This window comes from Maniola hyperantus, chromosome 16, assembly GCF_902806685.2.
Source record: "Maniola hyperantus chromosome 16, iAphHyp1.2, whole genome shotgun sequence".
Taxonomy (NCBI): Eukaryota; Metazoa; Arthropoda; class Insecta; order Lepidoptera; family Nymphalidae; genus Maniola; species Maniola hyperantus.
In genome coordinates this window covers 9,918,828-9,942,652 of record NC_048551.1, presented here as the reverse complement: position 1 = coordinate 9,942,652, position 23,825 = coordinate 9,918,828, and the positions used below count along the sequence as shown (strand labels likewise).

The 23,825-nt window shown below is 38.7% G+C and overlaps 1 protein-coding gene across 1 annotated transcript in view; it reads left to right on the top strand.

Annotated features, from left to right (window-relative positions):
* The window catches only part of LOC117989449 (uncharacterized), a 43,924-nt gene that overhangs the window by 12,281 nt on the left and 7,818 nt on the right, over nucleotides 1-23,825 (top strand). The window lies entirely within an intron of this gene.

The window sequence follows — 23,825 nt, the reverse complement described above, 5'->3', positions numbered from 1 at the left end:
CAGAGATTTTTTATCAAACGTAAAAACGCTCGCTTAGTATGGGAGCATGTATAAAATTCACAGTTACTTTTTTAGTTAAATCGATAATTTAAAATGGTTAACAAACTTAAAACTAACAGCAGACGTGGATTTTACGAATTTTGGAAGACTCTCTATTTAGTAATTCCCAAGAAATAATTTATTTTTGACATAGGTAGTCATCATCCCAATTTAAACGATCATAATATTAGGTTTTGACTATGAAAAATGCCTTCTCTTCAACATCATTATGTTTATTGCACGACGAAACTCAACATGCGGCATGCGTGATGCGGCATGCCACATAAATCATTGGGTCACTCATCTCAATGGGTACCTAACTAATAATATAGCTGTATCTACGGGATTCGTGTCCAACAGCGGAATGCCATGTAGCATCAACATCATAGAGCACACAGACTTGATAAATATATCGGCTCTGTGGGTCTATCGCACCGGGGCGGCGCGTCTTGATATCAAATTACCGCATCAAGAAACACGTCTAGGAGTGGACATAGCGGCTTGTAGAGATGGGTGGGCATATACTTGGTTCGGACTATGAAAAACTTCTCTTCAACGTCACTATGTATACCGTCTATTGAATGATGAAACTCAATATGCCACATAAATCATTGGGTCAAACATCATTTCAGTGTCTGTACCTATCTAGCGGATTCTTGTCGAACAACATCATAGAATACACAGACTTGATGAATATAATATATCGGTTCTGTCGGTCTATCGCACCAGCCGTCTTGATATCAAATTACCACATCTAGAAACACGTCTAGGAGTGGACATAGTGATCTCGCTCGTTGTAATTAATTCTAAGGTCTTAGACAAAATCGTATTTACAATCGGGTATGGATACCCTAAATAAGATTGTATTTAGGGTTCCATATCCGAAGGGTGCCAACGGGGCCCTCTGTCAGTCCGTCCAATCGTCCATCTATCTGTCAGCAAAAGAATAACAGTGCCTATTTGTATGGCGTACCTCTTCCAGCGTGCCTACTTCTGTATGTCAATTTTAGTGTCTTCCAACAAATATTCCCATAAACTGAATTTAACGCACACTTCGACGATACAGTTCACGCTGACGATACTATCATACCATGCACTTGGACCCAGTGGTCCAATACATTAGAAGGTAGCTTATAACTTCTCCTCTAAAGAGGAAGGGCTCATTGCTTTCTAAATTACCTACCCACCAGCGTGATCTTACGCAGGGCTGGCCTAACGGGACGCCTGAAAGCTATGTACTATAGTCTATTAAGGCTAGAATTACTCTCAAATGCTTTCCTTTACTTTGCTTCTTCGATCACTGGAGATATCTACATATTAGGGAGGCCTATCATTAAGGGAATTGCAGTTAAAAGTCTGTTTGCAGTAAAGTTTGCATTAATAGTGCCTACTTAAGTAATTTTTTAAGTAACTAGGTAACCTTGACTTTACTTTTATTTTAGCTTCAGAGGTTTTATATCATCATCATCAGCATCAACCGATAGACGACATAGGTTTCTTGTAGGGACTTCCACACGCCACGGTCTTGCGCCGCGCCGCCTGAATCCAGCGGCTCCCTGCGACTCGAGGTTTTATATAGACCACAGCAATAGAAAGGCTCCATTATGATTTCGATTAGAGGCTATAATTGGCCCTAGGTACCGTACCGCCTCGTACTTATCTATCTCATGAATTTCTCATGTATTGCATTATTGTGCTCCCGTTTCAAAATTACTAAGGAAATGTTAGGAGTTAGGACAGCCCACGCGAGTAGGGCCCGCAATGATTTGCCCATGTTTCACTTCGAATAACGGTATAGCATTCCCCTCCCTTGCCTTAGGCACGTAACTGTTCCAATTTAAGGGCTCCTACACATTATAAGAAAATCCTAAAAGACTTCCAAGATACACAAGTAGGCATACAATGTTATAAATGCGAACGTACATTTTTCGTTGATTTCACGTCACCCATAGCCTAATATTTGAGGCGCGCGCGTCCTATTGTTATCGCTCGCGCGATGATGCCATGCGATTTCATCGTGCGATGAAATACAATATGAACGCATCGCATGATCGCGCGATCTTCAATAGGACATTCAGTAGAACACATGCAGTTTGTTTGAACGCACGGGACGCGCGATCATTTTCGTCGGACGCACGCATCATCGCACGAGCGATGGCAATAGGACGGGCGCCTTACACTAGCTTATCGCTGCGATTTCCTTCGTGTGGACTACACAAATTTCAATCCACTATTTTACCCCCTTAGTGGTTGAATTTTCAAAAATCCTTATTTAGCGGACATCTACGTCACAATAGCTATCTGCATGCGACCGATCCGTCCAGTAGTTTGAGCTGTGCGTTGATAGATCAGTCAGTCAATCAGCTTTTAATTTTATACAGATATATTCCGGATCAAACCGACTCGCTCACTCTAGTTCACTCTGCATCTGATTCGTGCATTCGCATTTCGTCGACGAAATGCTAACTTTTGTACCCCTATTTTGGTTTGGCTCGTATTTGCGAACACCTTTACTAAAAGTTCTGTGTAGGAACCCTTATTGTGTAGAACTACTCTATGTGTTCTTCTTCACATCTAATGTGTGCTTTGCAAATTATAATAAACGCTTGTGTGTGGTGTCTCGTAAGAAAATTGTATAGTTTTATCTTATAGCTCAGTTAACTGTTAATAATAATAATTTACATGATCGTCTTGTTTGTTGAAAACCATGATTGTTTTTTGATTCGCCTTGTTTCACTATGTGCGTATTTTTCTCACGCTGTAGTTGATGTTAATTATTTTATAAAAAAGAAATGGAAAGATTTTAATTCAAATAAACTTTTACAAATGCTTTTGAATCGTCACTAAATTTACCACTGCATTGCACTGGTTCGGAATATCCTACCGAGAATAATCAGCATACGAATAATCAGCTGTCCTGTCCATAAGAAGTAATATAGGTATACTTATAAGTCAATGTTCGGCGCATATGACTCGTCCACCCACTTCAGCTGATCTATCCTTGTTAATATACTTATCGTATGAAATCTTGGTTCTCTCTCTGATATCTGAGCTTCTGATTCTGTCCTTTCTCTTTACTTCCAACATACTGCGCTCCATTGCCTCCTCTCAAAACTGTCCCTGTCTCTCAGATCAAACTCTTATAAAAATTTGAAAGTTTTACTTAGTTCCTCATTGTTTTTTCGAATCTGCATAATAAATCCATTCAAGTTTAAACTTATTTTTTTATTCTAAATTATAGCTCTTCAAAAATTTCGCACTCATTGTCTTCACGTAACTATGAAATATGTAATGTACCTGACTACTAAGACCTAATATACCTAGGTACTTAGAGTTTGGATACCTACTACAAGTTACGTATCTACTTTTACCTCTTGAAACCGATGAAGTGAATAGTGAGGGAATAGACATCTTCTAAGCAAGCGCACTTCGACCTAGACCTTATCTGCATTGTAAGTTATTAGATTCGTAAAGCGCAATCCTATCCCGCAATAAATTGACGACCTCCCTGGCGCAGTGGTAAGCACTATGGTCTTATTAGTGGGAGATCTCAGATTTGTGGCAGGTATTTGGAATTGTATGATTTCTAAAATTCTGGTCTGGTCTGGTGGGAGGCTTCAACCGTGGCTAGTTACCACCCTACCGGCAAAGCCGTGATGCCAAGCGATTTAGGGTTCCGGTACGATGCCGTGTAGAAACCAAAGGGACATGGCCCATGGGTGTATCTAAAACTGCCATACCTCTTCCAGGTTAGCCCGCTTCCAATTTCCATCTTAGACTGCATCGGAACTTGCCAGAAGGTGAGATGACAGTCAATGGCTAACTTGTATCTGAATAAGAAAAAACTTCCTGCAGGATTTTTAAATATGTAACCCAAAAAAATTTGACTAAACTGCGTGCATCAGCTAGTACCTAAGTACCAACTTAAGTACATAACGTTATTTACTTTTGCCATAACATGTCTAATTTTTGTAACATTATGTAAGAGATAGACAAATGAAAACCAGAGAGTCCCAAGGAATCTACCTAGTTTTAATAAAATCAGATTCATTCTAAATCGCCGCAAAAGGCTTCCAATTGCATTCCATAAATACCAAGAGGGTAGTAGATAGGTTGACGAACTAGTTCCTAGACGATACCGTACTATGCAAAGACAAGTTCAAGATCTAACGGAATGCTTGCAGTTTGACCCACATCTAGGGCTTGTTGTATTAACTCGTATTACATCACAACACCTGTAACCTGACAGGTTTACTTCTTTATTTAGTTTTTACTACATGATACCCGCGACTTTATCCGCGTGGATTTAGGTTTAAGAAATTCCGTGGGAACTCTGATTTTTCGTGATACAAAATTGCCTCTGTCTATCTACACTCTACAGGATAGGCAGTGATAGCCTAGTGGAATAAGCAGTGAAAGCCTAGTGGTTAGGACGTCCGCCTTCTAATCGGAGGTCGGGGGTTCGATCCCGGGCACGCACCTCTAACTTTTCGGAATTATGTGCGTTTTAATTAATTAAATACTTATCACTTGCTTTAACGGTGAAGGAAAACATCGCGAGGAAACCTGCATGCCTGAGAGTTCTCCATAATGTTCTCAAAGGTGTGTGAAGTCTATCAATCCGCACATGGCCAGCGTGGTAGACTATCATGGCCAAAACCCTCCTCACTGTGAGAGGAGACCCGCGTTCTGTAGTGAGCCGGTGATGGGTTGATCATGATGATGATGATGATCTACAGGATGCAAGCTATCTCTTTATTAAATAGATGATGCCCTAGACTTGATCCAGGGGATTTAGGTTTTGTAAGAATCCCGGGAGAACTCTTTGTAAAAGTAGCTTAAAGGCCTCTCCGGGATTCAAGCGAGGCATTACTTACCTATACAATAATCTCGTAAGAGTAGTTGATAGACCCTAGCTTACTTGGCACTATACACCTAGGAATCTTCTCCGAGATACATAAGTGCTTCTACCTTTTTTTTCGCTGGGAAATGCTTTTACGCATAGTTGACCACGTTTCTTCCGGGGAGGTATGTGGCACTCACTGACACACCAGAATACCCATTGAAACCCAGCGGACCCGTCAACGCCATGATGAGGCGGCACAGGAACGCAGTTTGCATACTACATCAATAAAATCTGTCAACACTAATAGCGCTTTGAACAGACAGACGCAGTGGCCTGTGTCAGCGGTCAGTGAGATAACTTCATACTACCTTAGTGATAATTGATAAAGATAAAGTAACATTGACCTTGCCTTGTCATAAAGGTCAGAATGGGATGACAAACGATCGCTGAGTTTAGGTAATACCGGTAATAAATAGAATAGTAACACTGAACAGCAAGTCATCGTTTGGACGGTCACGGTCAAGTAACGGGGAGCTATGGCATGGCCCAGTAAAGGTTCCGGTGAGATTTACTGCTCCTATGATTTTCTACACTGATATTAAAGTTTGTACAGTACGAGGCCGAAAGTAATGTACAACGACCTTTAGAAGGAGATAGCAGATTTGTAAAGCGTTGTCCCTGTTGTTGAGACCGACAAAACGTCATATAGGTATGAATGACAGAAACAACGCTCTACAAAGCCGAAATGTCATCCTAAAGGCTGATGTACATTACTTTCGTACTGTAGTTAAGTTTGGATGTACTCGTAGGAGCTAATCTCTGGAACTAATGAACCGATCCTGAAATTCTTTCACTGGTAGATAGCTATTAGCTACACTATACCCGATTGCTATAAGATACATACAAAGCAAACAACGTCACGGGTAAAGGCTATATTTTAATAATGACGCTCATCTGAAGATGGTCGTAAACTTGAAATTTAGATTAGAATAAAATTATTAAGTCGGAAAATTGGTCGCAAAACAATAACCCACTACAATAATCAAATCTGAAGATGCAACATGAGACTTGCGCATGGTTTGCGCAAGTCATAAAGTAAGGATTAGGTAAATACACAAGAAAGGCCAGGCTGATACGATGGCCAAGGCAATAACCGTCAGCCTTCCGGTCATCTGTGAACTCAATGAGACGAGACGACAGATCTGACAGAACTCAATAAAAAAGGATGTTTCTTCTTATGCATAGTTTTTTGCACGGGAATGTTTTTATGCTCGAAGTACATGCCACGCATGATTGGTAACTTTTGTCGGTGGCCAAGAATCTTGCCTTGCCTGGCCCAAGGTCCTCCTTGGATCGCTGAGCCAGCGAAGTAAACAAGTATGAAATCCTATGGTAGGTGCCTATGAGTATAGGTGGTATAACTAGGTAAGTATAACCTTCATTGTGTTGCAGTTGCTGTCTGTTGTGGTCTTTGGTTAGGAAAAGAAAATCACATAATTATACGATGCGGTTCTATGAAGACGAGCGAAGCTGAGCGGAGTAGTTTAGGAATAGACATAGGTTTAAAGAATTTATTCTCAAAAGAACATACTGTTCACTTACATTAAGATTAATTATATATACATTTTAGTAACTACTAACACAGACGCATGCATTACAAATTCAATTTTTAAATTTTACTATAATATTAACTATGTCTATACCTAATTATAATATTTTTTATCTAACTTATTAACTATTTCAATTTTATGCAAATTACAAGTTCTAGTTAAACAATATTGTCCGCAACATATTTCTTTAGCCTATTCTTAAATTGAACAATGGTTTTAGTCTGTTTTATCACTTCAGGTAAGCTATTAAACATATGTACACCCTCACACATTATATTTTTAGTTCCGTAGGTTTTTGTTCGTGGTTGCCAAGTGTGTAATTTACTTTTATTTCTAAGATTATAGTTGATAGTTTTTTGTTTAAATGTTATATTGGTATGTACAGTTTTACTAGTAATTTTTTTAATGAGAAGACATGTGTTGTATGTGTATAATTGTTTTATGTTAAGGAGTCTAGTCTTTCTATATAGGTCTTTAGTTGGTGTTAGGTAATTATAATGAAATAGTGTCTTTATTAGTTTATTCTGGGTTCTTTGTAATCTGTTGATGTGTGTTTGTGCAGCTGATCCCCAGATTTCTATCAGGTACTCCAAATGTGACTTAGCAAGGGCGTTATAAATGATTGTTCGGATTTTAGGTGGAATGCAATTTGAGACTTTTCGTAATGCTCCTGTGAGTGATGCTAATTTGGAAGTTATTTGGTCAATTTGAGAGTCCCATATAAGCTTGTCATCTAATATTAGGCCTAGATACTTTTCTTTTTTAGATCTGTTTAGAATACTATTATTTATCTGAAGTGGTGTGTAGTTAGGTATTTTTTTGTTTTTGGCACTGAAAATCATGTAAGATGTTTTAGTTGTATTAATTGTAAGTAGATTATGTAGAAACCATTCATTTAATATATCTAGATCCTTTTGTGCTTGTGTTATAACTTCGTGAATAGAATGTGCAAAATAGAAGAGACAAGTGTCATCGGCGTAGAGTGATAAGTATAATAAGTATGTAAGTAATAGAGACATGATTTATTTTTAAATGTTCATTGATCAATTTATTATGTCATCTCCGCATCTCGCATTGGTTTATTTCAGCAAATTTGTCACCGCTTTGCTCATCTTCGTATCAGTGAAAAGGCATCTTTAAACATGGTTCCACTATTCTTCTTCTTCGTCGTGACTTGGCAGAGTGGTCGTGGTCATCACGAAGTGACGTTTTTGGGGGCAGATGTTATACGCTTCACGAGCATTCGCCACTTCTCCCTGCTGGCCGTCTGGTACACTCGTGCACGGGTTCCACATTACGTACTACTTAAATGCAGTAGTCTATCACTATCAGCCACGAAAAGCCTACATTGGTTCCCCAGCAACATATCCGCAAGTCCCCGCCGACATACCTATGTCCAGTGTCAAACCCACTCCAAGCAGGTTGCCTCGCCTGCTTGGATTTTGGAGTGGGTTTGACTGGCTGGAGCGATCCTCGGCGGGGAGCTGCACCAGTGATCTCACGTATAGGGTACGGCTATGTCCCTGCGTGCCCGACAACCTGCACGAACGAGGAGCTACACAACGCTACCGACCGAGCTATCGCGGTTGTGGCTTTTTGGGCTGCCCGTATTTGAGGTGACTGTCGACTCGAAAAGAAGAAGAAGAAGATGTCTAATTTGGGAAAAGAAACCCAGGCCAGAAAAGAAACTATTTCCACATATTATTATCTCTGCACACGGTAAAACCATCAACTCATTCTGGCAACTTGGTAGGCAATGATTCACTGGTTATAAAATAACTAGCTGATGCCCGCGACTTTGTCCGCGTGGATTTACGTTTTTCAAAATCCCGCAGGAAATTTTTGATTTTCCGGGATAAAAGTAGCCTATATGTTAATCCAGGGTATAATCTATCTCCATTCCAAATTTCAGCCAAATCCGTCTAGTAGTTTTTGCGTGATTGAGTAACAAACATCCAAACATCAAAACATCCAAACATCCACACCTTCACATTAATAATATTAGTAGGATGTTATTAGGAATATTTTTCCGATTTTTGAAAAAAAATGGGCACTAAGCTGAATTAACTCGTCGGTTTCGTGTTGTGCGACACTTTGATGCAAGAATAGCGTGCGTTGAATGCAAACGCTACGTGGGCCAAGGACCACTGGGGTCCGGAATCTAATTCTCACGCGATCAATACAAATTACAATCAAATAGGTACAAATACTTAACATCTTGTCTGACGTTATTTGATGATCGAGGTGGTAGATTTAAGGTTGATTTATGCTAGACTGTGCATCAGTGCCACGTCCGAGGCAAGTCCGACGCGCAGACGATCCACGGTTGCAATTTTGTATGAAGAAACGTAACAGGAACGAGGCTCGGATGACTTGGACACGGCACGGTTTGATGTGACCTCATACAAATTCCCAATCTGGTGCCTCGGACGCGGTACGGCACGGGCCCGGCACGGGCCCGGCACGGTCTAGCATACAATTTCATTCTTTACCTGTAAGTTTATTTGAATCAAATAACTTTCTGTTTCTATATTCTATTCGAAAACACTTGCGCGTTTTAAAAAATGCTTGTCCCAAAGTGTCTTCATTATTTAGATGGCGTTGATAAATCTGTTAGTAAGACTTTATAGCCACGTTTAATTAAGTCCATGTCTAAAATATACATCTACGATTGACTATACAATCAGATAACATTATCCTAATTTCTAAGCCAATTACGATCTTTCTCAACTTTCACGAAACCCAAAGTCAAGGTTCTGTAGGTCATAGGCACAAGGGGTCAGCACGAGGAAACCATACTGATCGATCCTGTACTACATATTCCAACCGGCAACATTACAGCCCAATTTTGATTTCTATTCTAGAGCATTTAAGTACAATTTTGATTGGTTACTCTCAAATAGTGGAACTCCAGACGTGACAAGGATTGAAATTCAACAATTATGCATCGTGTCGCCTAGCGGGACCGCTTGCTTTAACGTGAGCTAATTTCTATGCTGGGCTTGAAGAAAAAACTTTTTTATTACGGTTTATTACTCACTCAGATTATGATGCTCGGTGGCATGCATGTTTATTAGGCGTTTGAGGAATGATAGTATCGTAAAATTAAAATATGTACCTATCATCGTCAGACGAGTCGCACGGAGTCGCTGGATTCAGGCGGCGCAAGACCGTGGCGTGTGGAAGTCCCTACAAGAGATCTCCAGCAGCAGCCAGCAGCGTCCAGCCGTGGACGTCTAGTTGTTGATGATGATGATGATGAGGCATCTCTCAACCATTTTAACGACTCTGTTTCTATTGTACCTACTAAGCTACGATTTTCGCAAGAGTAGCAGTAACGAAAATTCAGCTATACTAACATAATCGCTATATCATTTTCATAGCTTTATACTAGGCCCTCTGGAGTTCGGGCACATCTAAGTATCCTTGGTTATTTCATCTCTACAAGAAACGATCTCTATTCTATAACTAATCGGCACAGCCAACTTAGCTTTTTTCCGGCTGTTTCATTTTAATCAATCCCATAAAATGCATTCCGAGTTCCCACTCTATCCGGCAGGTGGGATGCGAACTTATAATTACTTAACAATAAGTTATTTGTACAAAAACAAGCGTAGCAAGTTCTACAAAGTCATTTCTTAAAGCTATTAGTGAAATAGATTTATTGAGGGTTTTTTTTTGGGGAACTTAGATATGGGGAAGCCAGACCTTAGTTATTTAGAATTTTTTCCAACTGACCGATTAACTTTAGGTAATTCATTATTATAACTAAGTACCTACTTACCTACCTAAATAAAATTGAAGTAAATATTTTCTCTTTTATAACTGAATATTAAAATATTATGTGTTACGACTAACAGTATAATTTATAATTTTATTTATAACACAACATAATTTATGCCGCATTAAGTAGGGTTATGGGCAACTCAAACCCGTACCTACTCAAATGAATCAGAACAATATATTTACGTAGAGGGTTATGTTATCTCTGTTACTTCTGTTAGAGTCTTAGAGACGACGCTCAAGACGAAGAAATCCGTAGAACCAAGTTTACCGACATAGCCCAAAACATCAACATGTTAAAGTGGTAATGATCAAGCCACAGTCCTATCAGGAGGAGGAGAGGAGTGGGAGTGAGGAGGAGAATCATAGAGAGCAGGGTTGGAAAAAGGAGTTGGCAAAAGAAACTTTTATTTTTTATTTTTTATTTGTAACACATAGGTACAATACATAAATTTTACATATACTACGTCATTATTATAAATTATTTATAATATTAGGAACCCTTATAGCATCACTTCGTTGACTGTCTGTCTGTCGCGTACCTAGCCTACACGGAACTGGGAAATAGCTAGATGAGGAAAGCGTAGCCTTCCAGATGAGCTGCCCTATATTGTAGGGAAGGCATATGTTTTATATTGGTCATCCTCAGGCGTCAGGCCTCACTGACATCCTCATTCTGGATGATGAGCTTACCGCTTTTGTTCAAAAACCGTTTTTTCTCCTCCACTTTTAATATAAGCACAGATATAAGTACCTTCAAGTCAAGAGTGAATAGGCATCTTCTAAGCAAGCGCGCTCAATATTAGGTCACAATCACCTGCCAGCAGGTCTGGTATTGCAGCCAAGCGCAAGTCTTTAAATAAAAAAAAAATTGGACCTCATTTTCTTGAACATTGTTGGCAAACGCGTTCACGTAATACAAAATGTACAAGATAAACATAATATTAAAGAGAAGCAGTCATATTAATTAACGGTTCTGTTTCGCTCGGTCTCGCATGGCTGAGAGAGATGAGCTTTATGACAAAGAGAATATGCTAACTGCTAACGTAACGGTTATCTAAATATTATAATAATATTATTAATTTTTGCTTTCAAATTATACTAAGTACTAGCGACCCGCCCTGGCTTCGCCTAGGTGCAACGTAGATACTAATGTGGTGTCATTGAGGTGTCATTGCCTCGGAAACTCTCAAATGAGAGGATTTTTTTCGACCTAATTCACGTTATTTCAATTTCTCTAGGGATCTCTAATTTTTTGAGAATTAAACTATAGTTATAAACCTTCCTCTTGAATCACTCTATCTATTGGTGAAAACCGCATTAAAATCCGTTGCGTAGTTTAAAAGATCTACGCGTTCATACATTACATACATACAGACGCGGGAAGCGACTTTATGTATGTATGTTTACTATGTAGAGATGTCGGTCGGTCTTTGCCTTAGCTTCTTTATTCGTGGAACCTGTGAATTAATAAGTTGTACACACAGAAACACACAGAATTTATAAAAAATCAATTGCGAATCTTATGAATTAACGAACGACCGCCCGCGGCTTCGGCACTTCGCTCCCGTGGGAATTAAAAAAAACCCGGCTTTCATACTTTAATTATTCACCTACCTGACAGGTACATCCTAGGTAAGGTAGGTCCTTGCCTACATTATAAAGGGAATCTTAGCTTTCTAGGTCCAGGGGCTTGTTCTGTTCGTTGATGAGTCCGTGAGTGATTCGGGACTTTTCTGTAGGTACCTATATAGGTACCTATTTAGACCTCAAAGCAACCTAGGTGAATGGATTACCTGATACCTACCTTATCGCATAAATAGAACTCAGCTACACGGTTAATTACTAATTATTTTGTATGAAAAATGCTGGGTCTGAAGGAATATCTTTGTAATAATTTTATAAGTAGGTAAACTAACTAACCTAACTTTTACCTAATATCACTTAAAAAAATTTGTCTGGTAAAATTACAGAGCTCAGAAAAAGAAAGACTAAAGCTGGAGATATTATTTTATTATTATTTCAAAAATATATAATACTAGTTGATGCCCGCGTGGATTTACGTTTTTCAAAATCCCGCGGGAACTCTTTGATTTTCCGGGATAAAAAGTAGCCTATGTGTTAATCCAGGGTATAATCTATCTTCATTCCAAATTTCAGCCAAATCCGTCCAGTAGTTTTTGCGTGAAGGAGTAACAAACATTCACACACACACACATACAAACTTTTGCCTTTATAATATTAGTCGGGATTTTATTTGTAAGATATTAAACTTCAGTAAAAGCTACTTATTTTAACTATTATAACTATTACTTAAGTTCGGTAATGTTAAAATTGTCTCAACTCTCAAAGCCCCAATTAGATAACAATCGGTTGAAGATGCGTCGAGTCTCGAAGTCGAGAGTGAAAGCGTTCCGGCAGATTCACATGTGATCTGCCTTTCGGTTACGTCAAATGGTGAGTGCAGAACAAACAGCCGTTAGGAGGAGCTGAGTCTTCAGTGTCTAATTATAACAAGGTGTAGGAGTAGGTAACTTAAGAGGGGTTTATTCGTAGTACGCTCCAAACAAACGTAATTTGGCTTTCATTTGATTTTAGCCAATCAAATTCAATGAAAATATTTCGTACGCGTTCTAGGAATTAATATCTGTGGTCACCAAGGTTTATTTTACAATAAAACTTAAAGCTAGCCTTATCTAATTACTATACCAATGGTATGGAATGGTGTGGAATGGTGCCAAGAATACTGTTGTTGCGCAAAAAATGAGCCAGCCCTTCTGTCACCAGATGAGGCTAGTAAAATGTCTCGTAGTTTTTTAAAAGTAGTTTTAGCACTAAGACTCCATGACCCCAGGGTCTCCTCCGTAAACGGAACAAAAATGGTCTCGATAAGAGAGGCATAGGTAAGTACCTACTTGCGCCGCTTGTGTGTCGCGGCTGTCGCCCGTGTAACTTTAAAAAGCTTTAAAACTAGACATTTTTATGGACCACAGACACAGATACCTATTAGTTTCTAAATGATTATTCCATCGACTTTTTTGATTTAAAAACAATTTTCTTTCTCCGAATTTGACCTTAGCTCGAACAAAACGAAATAAACTTAAATAGAAAGCATTAATTAGATGCCTTATTTCTATGCGTATACGCATGGTAGGCATATAATGTAACAATTAGATTAATTTAGATACGTAGACAGATTAGCAGCCCTCTTCACTATTCTTGCATGGAGATCGCCCACAATAGCTCATAACTTAAACTACCTACGATCTTATCTTATCTAGGTATGTTACGTAAGGTTTTTTAACTCTATTTGTTTTAGATTCTGCACTGAATACCACATCGAACTGTTACGAGCTGGCGCAGCAGGTGCAAATATTTGCGTCATAATCAAAGATGTCATTGCTCTTATATCTACTTGCACATAGCTATGAAGTATTATTATTAGGTTATTTAATAATTTACTTAACTATATAGTCCCGACCTATAACTACTTCCTAGACCTAGAGAATAAGGCTTAGTTATACAGGTTAGATCAGGGACCTATGAACTTTTGGCTTTAACTAAACCTCTCGTATAGTCCGTACAAAATGACTCCTTGAATGACGCCATTTTAACTCTATGGGTCACGGTCAACTGTCATGTCAAAAGTTCGGTTCACCTTTAAATTAAGGACTAAAATCGAACATGAAATTTAACACAAAAAGTTAAAATGGCGCGTGAGGAGTTAAATTTTACGCGTTAAAGGTCTAAATTGAGGCTCTGTACCTAGGTACTTTGTATTGATGTCACTCGAAATGATCTAACGACACGATAACTTAAACTTATGACTGCAACTTCGAGTGATGGATGTATGCACAGATGAGGCACATCTACTTAATACTTACAAGATGGTTACGGATAAAACGTTGACAACTTGACATGTTGTTAACCTCTCTTTGAAAGTTTGATTATGTACTGTAATGCATAACTACTTAGTTACTTTCCCTACCTACCTACTTGAGTTTTGAGATAAAACGCAATACACTTGAAAATTAAGAGAATATTGCTACTCTACCTCCACCCACATTATTTTTACATGACTAACCTAACCAACTCCCGAAGTCCGAACTATCAAATAGAATTCCCTTGTCACAGTCCGCATGTCATAGGCTTTATGACGTTATGACAAATATGACAGAAAAATTATGCAAATCGGTCCAGAAACCTCGGAGGAATCGATGCACATGCACTTATAGTCTAAATTTTAGAGATGAGATGATTTAGACTCTAAATCATCTCTTCACGCGCCCTTTTAACTCTATGGGTCAACTGTCATGTCAAAAGTATAACCTTTAAAATAAGGACTAAAATCGTAATTTTTACATAAAAAAGTTAAAATAGCGCGTGAGGAGTTAAATTTTACGCGTTATACCTACATGGACAAAGGAAAAACGCATTGAATTGAGAACCTCCTCATTCAACCAAGACCTCTTCCTTTTTAGAAGTCGGTTATAAAACGCAACGGATCATTGTAGACTGAGACTGTAGTTGAGACAGCATTTATTTAAAAAGTTGCAGTCATGAATTAGAAAGTCCAATACATAAAACTTAGCCTCTGTTACGTGTATCCCAGTAACCCTTAAATAAACACCAGTAACCCATTAGGTCAGGAACTGGTACGCAACTACGGCTAAACTGGCAGTATACTTATATATCTAGTGTAAGAGACAGCCGTCATTTCTCACGTGTCTCGCATCTTCTCTTACCTTCTACCATAAAGCGGATCAAAATTCTTTAAAATACATGCTGATGCCAATTGCCAGCGACGCTATTTATGTGGATTTAGGTTTTTTTCGAAATCCCGTGGAAACTCTTTGATTTATTATGTTACTAGAGGATGCCTGCGACTTCGTCCGAGTGTATTTAGGTTTTTAAAAATCCCGTGTAAACTCTTTGGTTTCCAAGAAAAAAAAAGTTATTTTTGTCAATTTCCGGGACACATAAGCAACTTCTGTACCAAATTTCATGTTAATCTGTTAAACGGATGGGTGTTTAAGAATCCCGTGGGAACTCTTTGATTTTCCGGGATAAAATGTAGCCTATGCCCTTCCCCGGGATGTAAGCTAACTCTGTACCAAATTTCATCAAAATCGGTTAAACTGTTGGGCCATGAAAAGCTAGCAGACAGACAGACGGACACACTTTCGCATTTACAACATTAGTATGGATGATATCCCGACACTGTCTCTTGGATTAGAATGTTCTATGTGATCTAACAGTACTAAGGCAAGCTTTGCCGTTATCTGGTAATGAGCGAGTTGCTCTGTGGGACAACGGAAACCCGAGATAATAATGTATTTTCTCGTAAACACTGTAACGGACCCTGTACAGTTTTCTATAAAAATCTGCAAAACGGGAAAGCGCGATAAAGGTCTACCTAAGTCTGGGCACACTCATGTGGTCTGGGTCTCTTTTTTTATAACCTGTCGTTTGTGTTTTGTGGTGCAATAAAGGATATAAATACATACACACACAAGTACATACATACAGTAGGTACGCGGCCGAACGTAATGCACGTCGACCTTTAGAAGGACGGTTGTTGAGATCGACAAAACGTCATATAGGTATGAGTGACAGAGATAACGCTTTACAAAGCCGAAATGTTATTCTAAAGGCCGATGTACATTACTTTCGGTCGCGTACTGCGCAACGCTGTGCTGTGTTCATCAGTCTGTTTGTAAAGTAAAGTAAAAAAAACTGTTTGTGTGTTCCTTTGCGACACTCTAGAGACTAAAAGCGTGGACTGATTTTGATGATTCATATTTAGACACAGCTATACCTATCGCCATGTTTGTTTCTACGCGGCAGCATCATTTATCGGATCGCGAAGACGTATATATAGGCACTATAGGTAGGTATAGGATTTAGTTTGTAAAAAGAGCCTTTTAACCTTAGTTATGCAGATAAAATTACTAAAAAAACAAATAGAATTAAATTTCGCAGATAGGTACGACGGATCAATATTATGCGAAATCAGAAACCACATTTGGGACAGATTGTTGGTCTAGAACAAAGATATCTGATTTCCTAAAATAAGAATTTGAAAAACATATATTTTGTAACTAGATGATGCCCGCGACTTCGTCCGCGTGACAGACACACTTTCGCATTTATAATATTAGTATGGACATTATTTTTTCAGCTTTATTGGGTAACCTGAGTGCACAATTTTTTAATTTTGTAAATTTAGACACAAGCAGATATAAGTCAGCCCTTGATTGCAATCTCACCTGGTGGCAAGTGATGATTCAGTCTAAGATGGAAGCGGGCTAACCTGGAAGGAGTATGGCAGTTTTTATTAAATCCGCTATAAATCGCTTCGCGGCACGGCTTTACCGGTAGGGTGGTATAACTAACCACGGTTTAGACAGCTGACCCTATGAAACAATATTCTGACTTCATGCTTCATGTTATTTTCTCCATTTGACATATTTAATCGTATAAGTCCCGCAAATTGCTATTGCGCTGGAACCATGTCTCATTAACATCGAAATGATGTCATTTTGACGTCAGCCGAATTAAAAATATACCATCAGCTCGAAACTTCATTCTAGTGCTGATGCCACTAAAATGGCGGCCACGCACATTAGCAATTTGCAGGACTTATAGTAGTTTACCTACTTAACTTATAGAATACCGATGAACCGATTAAAATTTCCAATGCCATACTTATTGATGACACAAAAAGGTGAAACTCATTGATTGTTGGAAACCTAGTCCTGAGAGAACTTGCTAACAATACCTGTGAGAAGGTGTAGCGATTTGCGTTGTGCTAAACATTTCTTTTTTGCTGTCACAATGATAATATGATGAGCATGTCTTTGTGATATGAAAACAAGATACAAATGAGACGAAATACTTACATCAACGGATGCTGTGTTAATGAGGATGTTCTTGAGTAAGACCAGCCTTTTCTAGCATGCAGATAACTACCCTAATTGATAATATTTATAAATAGATAAGTATTTAATATGTACCTGCCTATTGATTTTTTTATTAAAAGAATATTATAACTATATTAAAGAATATTATAATATATAAATATTAATTATGACTCCTTTTCCCTCCAATTAAGCGTAAAGCTTATATTAAGTTAGAAGTAGACAATATTCCAACGGGCGGGGTTTGAACTACCGACCCTTCGTAATTACGGCCACTTTGCCGTTGAGCTATAGTAAGGTCATTGATTTATTAATGCGTAAGGTATCAAAACTGAAAAATTAAAACGACATTAGCTGAAATCACTTTACTATACCTTACAGCGATGTGCGAGTCAGAGGGCTTTTTTCTCTGGGACGAGCCCAATGGGTGTCGTGCAAGGGGTGCACTCATGTGTTTGTACTGGTTCGTAAGGACCCTGCGTTGGATCAAAATGCTTAGGTTATGATTTAGTCGGTAAATATCCGACGTAGCCCGGTCTCTTCCCCAGGACGTCGGGTATTTTAAGAATATTTCCCGGCCTCGTTAACAATAAAAAGTTCAAATATCACAATGCACTGTCAATTGTCAAAACCCCTCCAAAGGCCTAACTCGTCTCACCACTGGCTTTTGAGTTGCAGAGGGAGTAATAATCCTATATTAGTCAGAGTTAAACAAAAACTGTTCTTTTATCTATAAAAAGTCGGAAAACGCGAGGAAAAGCATCGCTAACATTATTGTTGCCATAATACCATACAAGGAATTAACGCTCATCTAATGGCTACTTGACCAAGAGTAATTGCTCGAGTAAGCCCGCTGTTCCTTGAATAGCTTTTAAACCGTAGACTCAACAACTATGTAGGTACTTATTAAAAAAATAAAAATTGGTCTAGTGCGAGTCGGACTCGCACACGAAGGGTTCCGTACCATTGTACAAGAAACAACATTTTTATTTTTCTTAATTTTCATGGCATCTCTTATGAAATTGTTACTATTTGTTGTTATAGCGGCACACTCTGTGAAAATTGCAGCTCTCTACCGTCCGCTGACAAACAGACACACAGACAGACGAACGGACAGCGGAGGCTTAGTAATACGGTCCCGTTGGCATCCTTCGGGTACGGAACCTTATAAAGTACTAGATATAGGCACTTAATTCAAACACTTTTATGGTCTGGCAAGTTGAAAATCACAAGAAAATAGCTATGTATTGTATTGTAAAGGCACAAAAACCTCTTGAATACAGTTATACCTACGAGTTGATAATGATGAGCATTTACTCAAGCGGCAGGCTTCATGCATGTCAAGCATGTATAATACAAATTAATGTATCGTGGAGAAAAAATGTAATAGGTAGGTACTGTTAGCTGATGATGGGGAAAATCATTAACATTAATTTTTAAAATGGGGGAAATTATTATTAATTTCATTACATGATTATTGATTTTATTACTTGATGCATGTCATGGGACAAGGAAATAGGTTTAATTCATACTGCGTGAAGCTTCGGGTGGTCCCGGGGGTTCGATCCCGGGCACGCACTTTTCGGAGTTATGATAAGCAATTATGAAAGCATTGTGAGGAAATCTATGTCCTGATTTTAAGTATCATCCTCGCACACCAGTTTTTATAAAAAGTTTAAACGCGATCTTTTTAGTAATAATATTGGTTACCTCCTCGGCGCAGTGGTGAGCGCTGTGGTCTTATTAGTGGGAGGTCCCGGGTTCGATTCCCGGCAGGGGTTCGGAATTTTATACCTAATTTCTAAATCTCTGGTGTGGTCTGGTGGGAGGTTTCGTGGCTAGTTACCACCCTACCGGCAAAGCCGTGCCGCCAAGCGATTTAGCGTTCCGGTACGATGCTGTGTAGAAACCAAAGAGCTAAAAAACCAAAAATGACTCTTTCCAGGTTAGCCCGCTACCATCTTAGACTGCATCATCACTTACCACCAGGTGAGATTGCAGCCAAGCGCTAACTTGTATCTGGATAAAAAAATATCTTGAATCTCCCACAATAATCTGTATATGAACGATGTTCACGACAAGGTAACGGTGTCGGGCATTACGACCGCTTTAAGCTAATGATAACCCGGACTTTAATGTGTAACATTTATTGCATTTGTGCCAAAGTAAAGCAGATTTATCTTTATAACGTTTAAAATAAAAAGCACGTACGTACCTACCTACTGTAGTATCTAATTTACGTTCGATCGTTATTATTTTTTGTCCGACAGGGCAATACGAAGATTGTTCATCTTTTCTAAGTAGGTAATTACCTACCTGCTACCATTTATTATTTTTACAACAGGTACTTACTTACCTAATGCATATCTATGCTAAAACTCATATCTTTGTGAAGCGCGAATAACCAATAAAAACTGCATTCAAATGGATCAAGCTAGAACTATAGGTAATATGTAATATAATAATATGTATTTGTGTAGGTGTGACGACACAAGGTGCCAACAAGTTCAAAAAATTCCCGTTGTGTAACAGTGTTACTCAACGGGAATGTTTTGAAATTGTTGGCACCTTGTGTCACAGTGTTACACACGGGGGTGTGACTCAACGGGAATAACCCCTTAAACGGGTAAACGGGTTTTAGCTAAACTTCGTTTCGAATTGACAATAACCAATTACATAAATGAAAAAGTTAAGTAGGCACTTATTAAAATAACTACTTTTACAGTCATCAAAAATATCGAAGTGCTATTCCATCCAATAGACACTAGGCAAGTACTTACGAGTAAATCCGTAAAAGCGGCCCATACTAATAATAGTAATTGAAGAAAATTGGTAAATTAGATGGCATTGAACTTGCCCTGTGCCGAGGTGAAAATTATTATAAAAGCTATTATCGTCGGGCGTGTTATTACTATTGGATAACTCGAAATTACCAGCCAATTTAGAGACTTGTTAGTTAGGTGCCTACCTACGGAATATTATTATTTTATCGCAAATAGCAAGTTACACGTGTATCGATGTCGAAATCGACTCGAAACTCGTCTTAAAAAAAGTTTATTGTGAAAAATCCCACTTGTACTTATCACATAAATACCTACCAATGTCCTATACTAAATAGATAATGCCTGTGACTTCGTCCGCGTAGGTAAGTTTTAAAAAATTCAGTGGACACTCTTTGATTTTCTGGACAAAAAATATATGAGCAACTTACAAATTTAATTAACAAAATTAATTGTTTCAGGGTTCTTATGTGAGTTTCATTATTCCACCATAATTTGAACATATTTTGATGTGTGGGGAATTGTTAGAATCTAGGCCTACATCATCTTTTCGAGTGACACTGGCCTGGCTATAATTTGAAAAAAGCCATTTACAGATGTGAAAAACGTTTTTTGGCAGTACAGTCGTATTTTTTTAAAATTGCGACATGCTTATGAACTATTATTTCAATTACGACATGTACGATTATGAGCACAAAAATGAGAAGTTAACTATAATAGAGGCTAATGTCTAGACTCTAGAGGTTGTTTGCAAATATACGAGGCTGTGCAATGTCGTTTGCAAAAATGTTTATGTCTATGATAAACTAAATACTTAACACATTTTATGTAGGAAATGCAGTTCGTTCTTTGTAGAAAATAGTTATAACAAATAAGTACTTACGTCACAAAATAGTTGCACGCACAACAGACGGAAACGTTTAAGTGCGGAAACCAGCCCAGAGCGAAGAAGAAGAAGTAGTCACAAAATATTTAGAAAAGCGTTGGTATTATTTTGATTTAGTAAATAAATGGATAATGATATCTTGACTCAATTCTAATTCAATACCACAAAGTTCTTGGCAAAACTAGTGCAGTTGTTTTGGACATCGGTATACCGTACATTGTTACGAACTGACCTAAGTAACGGGCACTTTCATCGCTAGGTTTTCCGTTACACCCTACTAGTAGCCAGTATATAGGTACCTAACATTGAATAAGACGAGTGAAAGCGTGGTTATATATACCGTGATATACTTTACTAATCGATATAAAACGCACTTTCAATAATGTCGACCTGAGTCGGTTGATCCAGTTCTCTAAATATTTTCCTGCTACCTTATTTGTGAATGATACGTCGGTATTGAATGGAGTGATACTAGCGAAAGTGATACTGATAGTAAGTATATACTATACTATTGCCGCAGTTTTACGATCTACTGCGCTATAGCTTAGGAAATGAAAATATCATTATCCATACTTAATGTGATAAATGCGACAGTATATCTGTCTATCTGTCTGCTAGCTTTTCACTGCCTAATGGGTACAAAGTTAGCTTTCATCCCGGGGACTCCTTCCCCTTGCCTTATCTCCTATAAGGCTACTTTTTATCACGAAAAATTAAAGAACTCTCACGGGATTTTTAAGAAACTTAAATCCACGCGGACGAAGTCGCAGGCATCATCTAGTGTAGGTACTATATAGTGATTCTGCCCCCAGCCCCCAACTGTGCAAGTAATCGCCCGTCAAATGCGCTGTAGGTATAGATAAACTTACTTCCTTTATCAAATAGGGTAGAGCAGTGTTTTCCAAACATTGTTCTGCCATGGCCCGGTAATTTTCACATTGCCCCTTCGTGACCCACTTAACACTTCCCAAGCTGGTTGGATTAGGTACCCCGGGAACTTCGTACCACCTAACAGTCGATTCTTTTTCAGGATTTTTTTTAAATTTTTCTCTCCGTAAGAACCATCCACCGTAAGAACCAAGAATATTATGAAAAAAAAGTTAGCGAAATCGGTTCAGCTGTTCAGCTGTGTGAGATTTGCGATCAGCAACACATTCAGCGATTCATTTTTATAGAAAGAGATAATATTATCGATATTTGGTAATATTTTTAAAACAATGCGGGAATGTTGCGACCCGGGATTTTATTTTGATGGCCCGGTACTGGGTCGCGACCCGGCAAATGGGAAACGCTGGGGTAGAGGTTATACTCCCTCGACAAAACTATCCCAACTACACATACACACTCGCTTCTCGCTGCTTACCCACTCGTTTCTATAGTAAGTAGTAGTGCTCAACTCGTTTCTCATTCTCGCTAATCGTTGGCGGGCGGACCTAAGTACACAAATAGTAATTATAGTACGCGACAGGTCGAGGTGGCAATCGGGGTGGGGACGCCCCGCACACCCGTACAGCCCCCGAGCTAACCCGGTGCGGGTGCTGATGATGCGGGATGCTGACGGTGCGGGAGCACGGGTGATATGCGGGTGTGCGGCGTGTCCCCCTGCCTCATACCCCGATTGCTATCTGGACCTGTCGCGTACTATACAATATGTCCGTGTAAAAAGAAGCTGAGAATATGGTATTTACCGCTATGGACAGTTATGATGGAAGTATTAAAAACGCCTCTAATGATTAGGAACGGAGCGTGTTTTCCGCCTTGACTTTTCTTTCCTCCATTTGTAAGTTTACGCTCAACTGAGTCGGTTTTTTTTCTTAACCAATTATTACCAGGTCTTATCTAGTCTAATCGATTAATAAATCACGCATATTCTGAAAAGAACACCAAATGCGACAACGCTCTACAAAGTAAATCTTAAATATTATGTAAAGTTAGATCGTGAAAATGTAACAGACGGACGGACATACTTTCGCATATGTTCGCAACAAGTTCGCAACGTTTTTATTTGTTTAATAAATCCCATGTTTTGGATAGAATATCTCGTCAAAATATACCTACATAGGCAAGTTTTAGACATCATTTGCACCTTTCAGAACCTAGTGTTTAAAAAACACTAGGTTATAGTCACTAGGGTTTGTCTTATAATATTGCCTTGATCTTAGCTTATGGTAACTAAAAAAAACAATGAAAACTCTGCCGAACTCAATTATTAAAAATATATATAGTAGGTAGTAGGTACCATTAGATTGGAACTATGGATAGATAGGAGTTCTTTATTTAGGTCCGTTCTATTAATTTTGGAACAATGGAGTTCTAACTTCTAAGTGATATGGCAAAAAACAAAAAAGTAACAAGAATCGTTTTCGGAAAGGTACCGCTAGGCCACCAACTTCCGCTCTTTGCAAACGATCTTTGATAGCCCACTTCGATAGGCCGTTTTGTAGCACAATTAAATTGTTTATTTCTATCTTATCGTGCAAATTCACCGCTTAGGCTCTTTATGCACTGTATTCGATCTGAATCCGTGAATTCCCGATCCGCAGTGCAGCCGTAGTGAGGGGTTGCGCACTAGATCCGATTTTCATTTTCTGGAGCCGTAAAACGAAATTTCGAATGTGCAACCCCTCAAACAAATTGTACTTAAGTCAATAGTAAGTAGGCTAGGTATCTATAACTTTTAATTGATAATTTTCAGATTCGGATCGGATACAGTGCGCAAGCTACCGAGCCTTATTACGGGCGTTTTAGATCTAAGTATCGAGAATCATTATCATCATCTCAGCCTTTTGCCGACTCACTACTATACATAATATTGTGACTCGTCAATCCATCATGCTGGCCAAAATTTGCGAATTTGTAGACGAGGTATCGCCCGAGTCCTTTGAGAATGTTATAGAGCATATAACAGGCATGCAGGTTTCCTTACGATGTTTTCCTTCAGCGTTAGCAAGTGATATTTTA